Source organism: Salvelinus sp. IW2-2015, unplaced genomic scaffold (genome assembly GCF_002910315.2).
Source record: "Salvelinus sp. IW2-2015 unplaced genomic scaffold, ASM291031v2 Un_scaffold6596, whole genome shotgun sequence".
NCBI classification, from domain to species: domain Eukaryota; kingdom Metazoa; phylum Chordata; class Actinopteri; order Salmoniformes; family Salmonidae; genus Salvelinus; species Salvelinus sp. IW2-2015.
In genome coordinates this window covers 1-7,196 of record NW_019947858.1, presented here as the reverse complement: position 1 = coordinate 7,196, position 7,196 = coordinate 1, and the positions used below count along the sequence as shown (strand labels likewise).

Sequence of the window (7,196 nt, the reverse complement as noted above, 5' to 3'; positions counted from 1 at the left end):
CTTGTTTTGACCTTTTGTCTGTCCACGACCATTCTCTTGCCAACCCCTTTTGGATTTAATAAATATCAAAGACTCAAACCATCTGCCTCCCGTGTCTGCATCTGGGTCTGGCCTTTTGCCCTCATACCATAAGGACTTTCTCTGAGGGCCTAGTTATACTCAACATAGTTGTGTTAGGAAACTCCTGGTTTACAGGTCATATCAGGCCAGCAAGTCACATTATGCTGGCTTGCAGTCATGTGTAATTCCTATTGGAATCCAGCCAGAGTTAAGATATCCKKCKAWWWWTMTTTAGCYCCCACAACCTGCAATCTGAATGACTTGAATGCTGAGACTACCTTAATCATCTAAACTGGAACGACCATCCCAGTAACGGGCGCAATAAGTCSAATAACTACTAACAGATTGGATTAGTTTCAAATTATTWAAAAAAATCTTTGTGTAGCATGAAATTAATCAACCAATCAATGTACATCCAAAAACACAGATATTAAAACAAACWATTCTGAATATCACCATGTAAAAGAGCAAGCTGGGAAATGTGGTTCTATGTAGAACCCTTATTGCCTTCCAAAGAACCCTTCTTGCCTTCTGAAAAATCATTCTTTGCTTCCAAAGAATCATCAAAGAACCCTTTCTTCCAAAAATAGTTATTTATAATGTTAAAGGTTTTAGGTAGAAACCTGTGTCTTACATAGAACACTTGTCTTTCAGAAAGGGTTCTTCAGATAAAAACGGTTCTTTATAATGTTAAAGGTTTTAGGCAGAAACCTGTGCCTTACATAGAACTCTTGTCTTTCAAAAAGGGTTCTTCAGATAAAAACAGTTCTTGGTAGAACCCTATCCCTCCACAAAGAACCCCTTTGGAACCATTTTTTCTAAGACTGTAGGCATAACTGATTCATCTTTGCAGAGTGAATACGCGTTCTGGTGACCCCAGCCCAACCTCGAGTATGTCCTCAACAAGGGTCTTTGAAGGGAGTTACTCTAACCTGATCCTTGCACACCAGAGCTACTCAACTTCTACCTGCCTTCTCTATTTAATATCGGACTTGTTTAATGATTCCTTATCAGGGTGAATTGATTCTCAACAACACCTCAACTGAATCTACTTATCATCTCAATTGAATCATCTCACTGAATCATCTCACATTGAATCATCTCACTGAATCATCTCACATTGAATAATCCCACTGAATCATGCACCTCCCCCATATAATTAATATAAATGCACTTTTCCTACTAGCACTGACTTTGCTGATAAACTATTTATTGAGGGAAAATGTACCTGCTACGGTTTGTGATATGTTGTTGTCTACTAGCTATCTTAAAATGAATGTACTATTTGTAAATCGCTCTGGGATAAGAGAGTCTGTGAAATGAATAAAATGTCAATGTGTAATCCTGTTTCATGTAAATCGTCCTTTGACAATAGCCAACATCAAGGTTTTCCCCCACATGGGTCATGTTGAAGAAGCTTACACCAGAGCCAATCAACTCTGTACGTGTGTAATATCCCGTGACAGCTCGTATCCCATACCTGACCTTTAACGATATCTCTTATCTTTATCAACTTATAAAAATGCAAAAGGTAGACTGAGATGCTGAAAACAATAGGTCAGGTATGGGTCACTGGAGTTAAAAGCGATTGCCAGAATCTCAATCATTGCCAGAATCTCAATCTAAGGTACTAACTTAGAAAAAAGGTGCTCCCTTGAACCATAAAMGGTTATTTGGTTGTCTCTGTAGGGGACATCTTTTTTTGGTTCCTTTTCACCTTAATTTAAAAGCTCATTTCAGGGGTTCCTTGTTGGGTGAAAGGGTTCAACCTGGAACCAAAAATAGTTTTCCTACAGGTACAACCAAAGAACCCTATCAGAAACCCTTTTTTCTAAGAGTGAATACAATCAAGCTGTCCTGGGTCTAGTCTCTCGTGACAGGCCAGCGTGTGCAGTTAATCCTTCGTTGAACCACAGCCAACCTTAAGGTATTCCCCAACATGCGTCATCTGAAAGTAACAATTGCCCAAACCTTACATCAGAGCCTCGCAAATTCTACCTGACCTCTCTATTTAAACACCTAACTTCTGTTATATCCAGTAACACTCTAAACCCATTTCCAACCTACTATTGGATATGTTACCTATATTTTACCTGTTCTGATCTCTGTACACATACTATTTTGACTTCAGAAGTGGCTGTTCAGTGAAAATGTATTAATTAATCCTCAGATAGTGATGGGTGATCATTTGCCCATGGCCTGACCAACCTCCATTCCAGGTGTGAAAAGGTTTTATAACATAAATGCAATTGTGAAAATGTTTTATAATATATTAACACAATAAAACGAGTTGAGTCACAAAAGTTATAGGACATATACTCTCTATTTGGCACACTGTAGCCTTGTAGGTCTACAAATTACATCGTCCAATTGGATCAGGTCTGCAGATTACTAAATGCCGATATAGGACAAGTCTTGCTAAAAATAAYTTAGRCTGGGGCTAACGTATGTATATCCCACATGATGTAGCCTATGTTGTCAGACCTATTTGCACGCACAACCATCAAAGGCAACGATGCAGGGAGCAGAGAGAAGATACGAGGTCGAATTCTTAAAGGTTTAGAATTTTATGAACCTCGGAGGTAACCGCGTCCCCAGGCTATTGCGCACAGCCATATCAGAGACTAGTCCACAGCTAGATTTAAATTTACGCGTTGTCTTTTTCACACTTTCATCTTTTTCACTCGGATTTACAATGGGTCAAAATCAGCAAGCTCAGTCAACCAGCGAAGAAGAGTTGGAAGTATCGACAATTCAAGACCTCTACAGGAGGTTCATCAATGAGTGCCCCAGCGGTTCGTTGCACTTGCACGAGTTCAAAAGGATGTTTGGGGTTCAAAACGATAATTCGCCGGAATCGCAATACATGGAGGGCATATTCAGTGCGTTTGATATGAATGGGGTAAGATTCTGAATACAAACAAGCAGACCTGGGTCAATTGCATTTGCATTTACTGTAAATTATGTATTTGCATACTGTAACAAAACATGTTGTATTGGTGTAGGKCTAAAGTTATCATAGACCCCTCCCCCTCAASTCAAGCGTTTTCAACATRTAATTMAATTCATGAATATAGATTTATACAATTTTAGTACAATYCTATTATTAATATTGTTTTCTAGAATATGGGTTTCCCAAAATGTGTGCTCTTTCCACATGTAGGCTAAGCTATTTGTCTGTACACTGTCATGCTTCATTTGGCCGTATGCTTAATTAAATAGCCTAAAGGTAGATGGCCATAATACCCCTCTTTCCATAAAGTGGGCCAGAGTGTAAAGCCAAATGGGTCGTTCCACCTCAAAAAGGACAAGAAAGAAGATTTCAACACCAACCTTCTCAGATTGTTCTGAAATAGTTTTTGTATTCTTTAAATATAGTACTAGCATCCAAATCTTGACCATATTTTTTAGCCACCATGAACCCCCATGCCAATCCACGCCCCCAACAATGAGTGTACTAGTATCAGTGACTCAATGATGAAAGTAGTATGTAGCTGCAGCTCTGAGTTTTGGTTGTTTTCATCTATGTATTGTTGATTCCCCCTGTTCAGAGAAATGAATCACTGAAGCTGTTAGGTTATGTCCCATCCTAACATCTTGTTGTAGCCTTGTTTGACCACTAGATGGTGGTGTCCCTTGCTATTAGGGTGAACAAAGTTTGAAACTTTCCCCCGCTCAAATGGAATAGATTCCCCAAATTAACAAATTCATATTTGGTTTTCTTCACCTGTAAGCCGTCCTATGGACAAACCCAATGGCTTTGGTTTGGTACCCTATGTTAGCATTGTTCACACTTCATGTTTTCACATCATCGCTAAAGTGATGTAAATTTAAAACTTGTAGCTTAACTGCTCTTAAACTTCAATTAAATTGCCAAGTCTCAAATAGCCGTACTTGTCCTTTTTAATAGGCCAGGGGCGGCACACATTTCAGGCAAATAAATGCCTGTTCAAAATAATACTTTTCTGTTTAAGGAAATGAGTAAGAATAAATCAATTAGAGGGCATTGCTAAGACAAATAAATGTGTCTATCACGTTTGCTAAGACAAATGACGAGTACATTGAATTGTGTAGGTATAACATGAAGAGATGGGCCGTTTTGTAGATTCGATTAACACTAGTTTAAAGTGTAATACAACTAGAAGAATATGTGGTGCACAGTTTACAATGACAACACATTAGTGTAGGAAACTGAAGATAAATGTGGCACATTTGTAAATGACAACACATCTTAGTCGTAGGAAAATGACAGACAATGGACCACAGAGTTTGTCAATGATAACACATATGTAGGAAATGAAAAATTGGCACAGTTGTAAATTGATAACACATTAGTGGTGGAAATGAAGAAGATGGAACACAGTTTGTAAATGATAACACATTAGTGTTGTGTAGGAAAATGAAGAAATGGAACACAGTTTGTAAATGATACACATTATGTTGCTAGCGAAAATGAAGAATTTGGATTAAAATGCTGGATTAAGTGAATGCTGGAATTTAACAATATAACTATGGCGCAAATGAAGCTCCAAAAAGCTGTGGGCAATGAAGTATAACTGACACCTGGCTGAAATAGAGCCTGTCTCTAATAACAGCACTGGTTGGCGTCCAGGAATTTAATGAAATAAACACCTGGGCTATTAATTACATGTTTATGTTAACTCAATGGTGTTACTTATAGATTATATGGATATGAAGTGCAAAAATGCTAATAGGTACCATTGACTTGCATTGGATTTTCTGGTTTGAATACCCGAGCCGACAAGGTGAAAAATCTGTTGAAGTGCCCTTGAGCAAGGCACTTAACGCTAATTTGCTCCAGGGGCGCTGGACTACTATGGCTGACCCTGTAAAACAACACATTTCACGGCACCTATCTAGTGTATGTGACAATACAACATATTTTCCCCCTAGTGGTCAGAACATGGTAATATCAGGATGTAGGATGGGATATAAACCTAACAACTTCCATTACTAATTTCTCTGAATGGGGGAAAAAAACATCACCAAATTCACTGAGAATACATTACATATGATGAAGAAATAATACTCAGAGGAGCAGCTCCATACTACTTATCAGACATAGAGAACGGATACTATAAACTCGTTGTTGGGGTGGGATTGGAGTGTAGGGTCCGTGGGTGGCTTTTGGACATTTCTTTGGATTCCTCACGTCTTACTCCTTGTTAGAAAAAAGTTCAGGTCCAAATCGTATCTTAGGTACTATATGTATTGAATATTCTATGAATCGTATAAATTAAAATGTCCAATTTAGGTGCAATCAATTAGCTTAATTTCTCAGAAATCTAATTATATTTCAAAAAATTATGTTGCAGGAATGCTAATAGTATCTGTTTTTAACTACAGAAACGACTTCAGAAGAATCTGAGTGGGTGTTACGGSCTGCTGAATTYACATGGAAAGACCCAAATGGAAATAGGGCCACACTTCCAACAAAGGCCCAAGACAATGCTGTAGGCCAGTTAAGCTATCCCACAGTTACCACCAATGTAACAATTGATGAGAAACAGTTGGAAATAGGCTCGATGCAGAAGTCTAAAAAGGTCCACAACTCTCTGGATGAGTATCTGGATATAGGCTACCTGAAAATACATATTTGACCCAGGTCTCTTTCCCTATATTATCACAATCCACCACGATCCCATGGTATACCTTTTGTTTTACATATGCCTCACATCAGGGATGTTATGTATTTCTACTGGAGAAACACATAAGGATTTTTATTGAGCTGTAGTTGATCGTGATCGTTTGTGTTGCTTCTATTACAGGACAACACCATGGATTTTCATAGAGTATGTTGCTGCCGTAAACCTTGTGCTTCGAGGACGGCTCGAGGATAAACTAAAGTGGTCTTTCAAGGTGTTTGACAACGATGACATGGGCGACTGGACAGGCCAGCGAGCTGAGAATAATTTAAGGGTAAGGGTTCGGCCGAAGTGCGACCTATAGTAAAGTTCTAAGCCAGTTTCTCAAGCGTGGATCCTGGTAGGGATGTGTTCTAAGCACACCTGTAGCTCATTATCAATTAGACACTAAGCCGTATATATCTGCTTGGGTCAGGTAACCACTAAACTCAAAGCCTCTGAGAATCAGCTATTTATCAAACAGAAAAACAGCAACAAAGTTGAATAAACACATTTATATTGTAGATACTGCACTTTGCCCTTGCATTARCCYTATAGTTAAGGTCATTCAAAGGCAGAGTGCAGTATCTGCATTTTAGGGGTCATAGATCAAATCAGTGGTCATGGTTGATATGCATAAACATGACTTCATAATAAGATGATACGTCATTGCATTATCACATATTTACCTACAACCTTTTTGGATGGCTAACAATAATACTTTAAAGCCATTTTTCTCGGATTCACTGTTGGCATAGTTACMGTATTGGCAGTATTGGAAGTACTCTAGTTAGAATAATTCAAATAAATTACATTGGGCCATTTCATTCAGGCTTCTTAATTGGAGCAATTTATAGGGTAATTGAAAAGCTGTGTGCACAGTGGCTATTCAGGATCGAAGTTGAGAAACCCTGCTCTTGGACTTGAAGGCCGTAGTCCGATGCTCTACTGTTCCCCCAAAGTGTGTACTCGTATACYCCCGCTTATGGATTTAAAAGCATTGAATTGGTGTAAAGAATATGGTAGGAACTTTCTCCAGCCGTCCTCGTACGACCCTGTTGATTTAAAATGCACACATGTGGAAGGGTAGGAAATCTCTCAAACCCTTTGAGGGACCAATATATGGAATGTCAAGATATTCTGCAAAACGTAACTATAACAGTTGATTGATGTAACATGCCTCTGTTTGTGATGTCTGTAGATCATCTACAAGATAAAGAAAGGTTCTGTCAGTGACGAGGCAGGCCAAATCCACCTTACACCTGAAGAGGTTTGTGACCGTATCTTCCAGAAAATTGACGAGAATGGTGACGGTGAGTACTGGAGCACTTATTTGTGTATTGTGACGGCCTTTAGCTGTAGCAGGACGGTCAGATATGTCAGAAATAATGACATAGTGAGACACTATTAAAATAATGACCAATGTATGGCTTGATCTACTCAACCGATGCCGTGGGAAGTGGATGAATTGTGACTACAGTTAGCTATCGC

At 38.8% G+C, this 7,196-nt stretch overlaps 1 pseudogene; it reads left to right on the top strand.

Moving 5' to 3' along the window:
- Positions 1 to 2,563: 2,563 nt before the first annotated feature.
- Positions 2,564 to 7,018, top strand: LOC139026982 (guanylyl cyclase-activating protein 2-like; annotated as a pseudogene).
- The last annotated feature ends 178 nt before the right edge of the window (positions 7,019 to 7,196 follow it).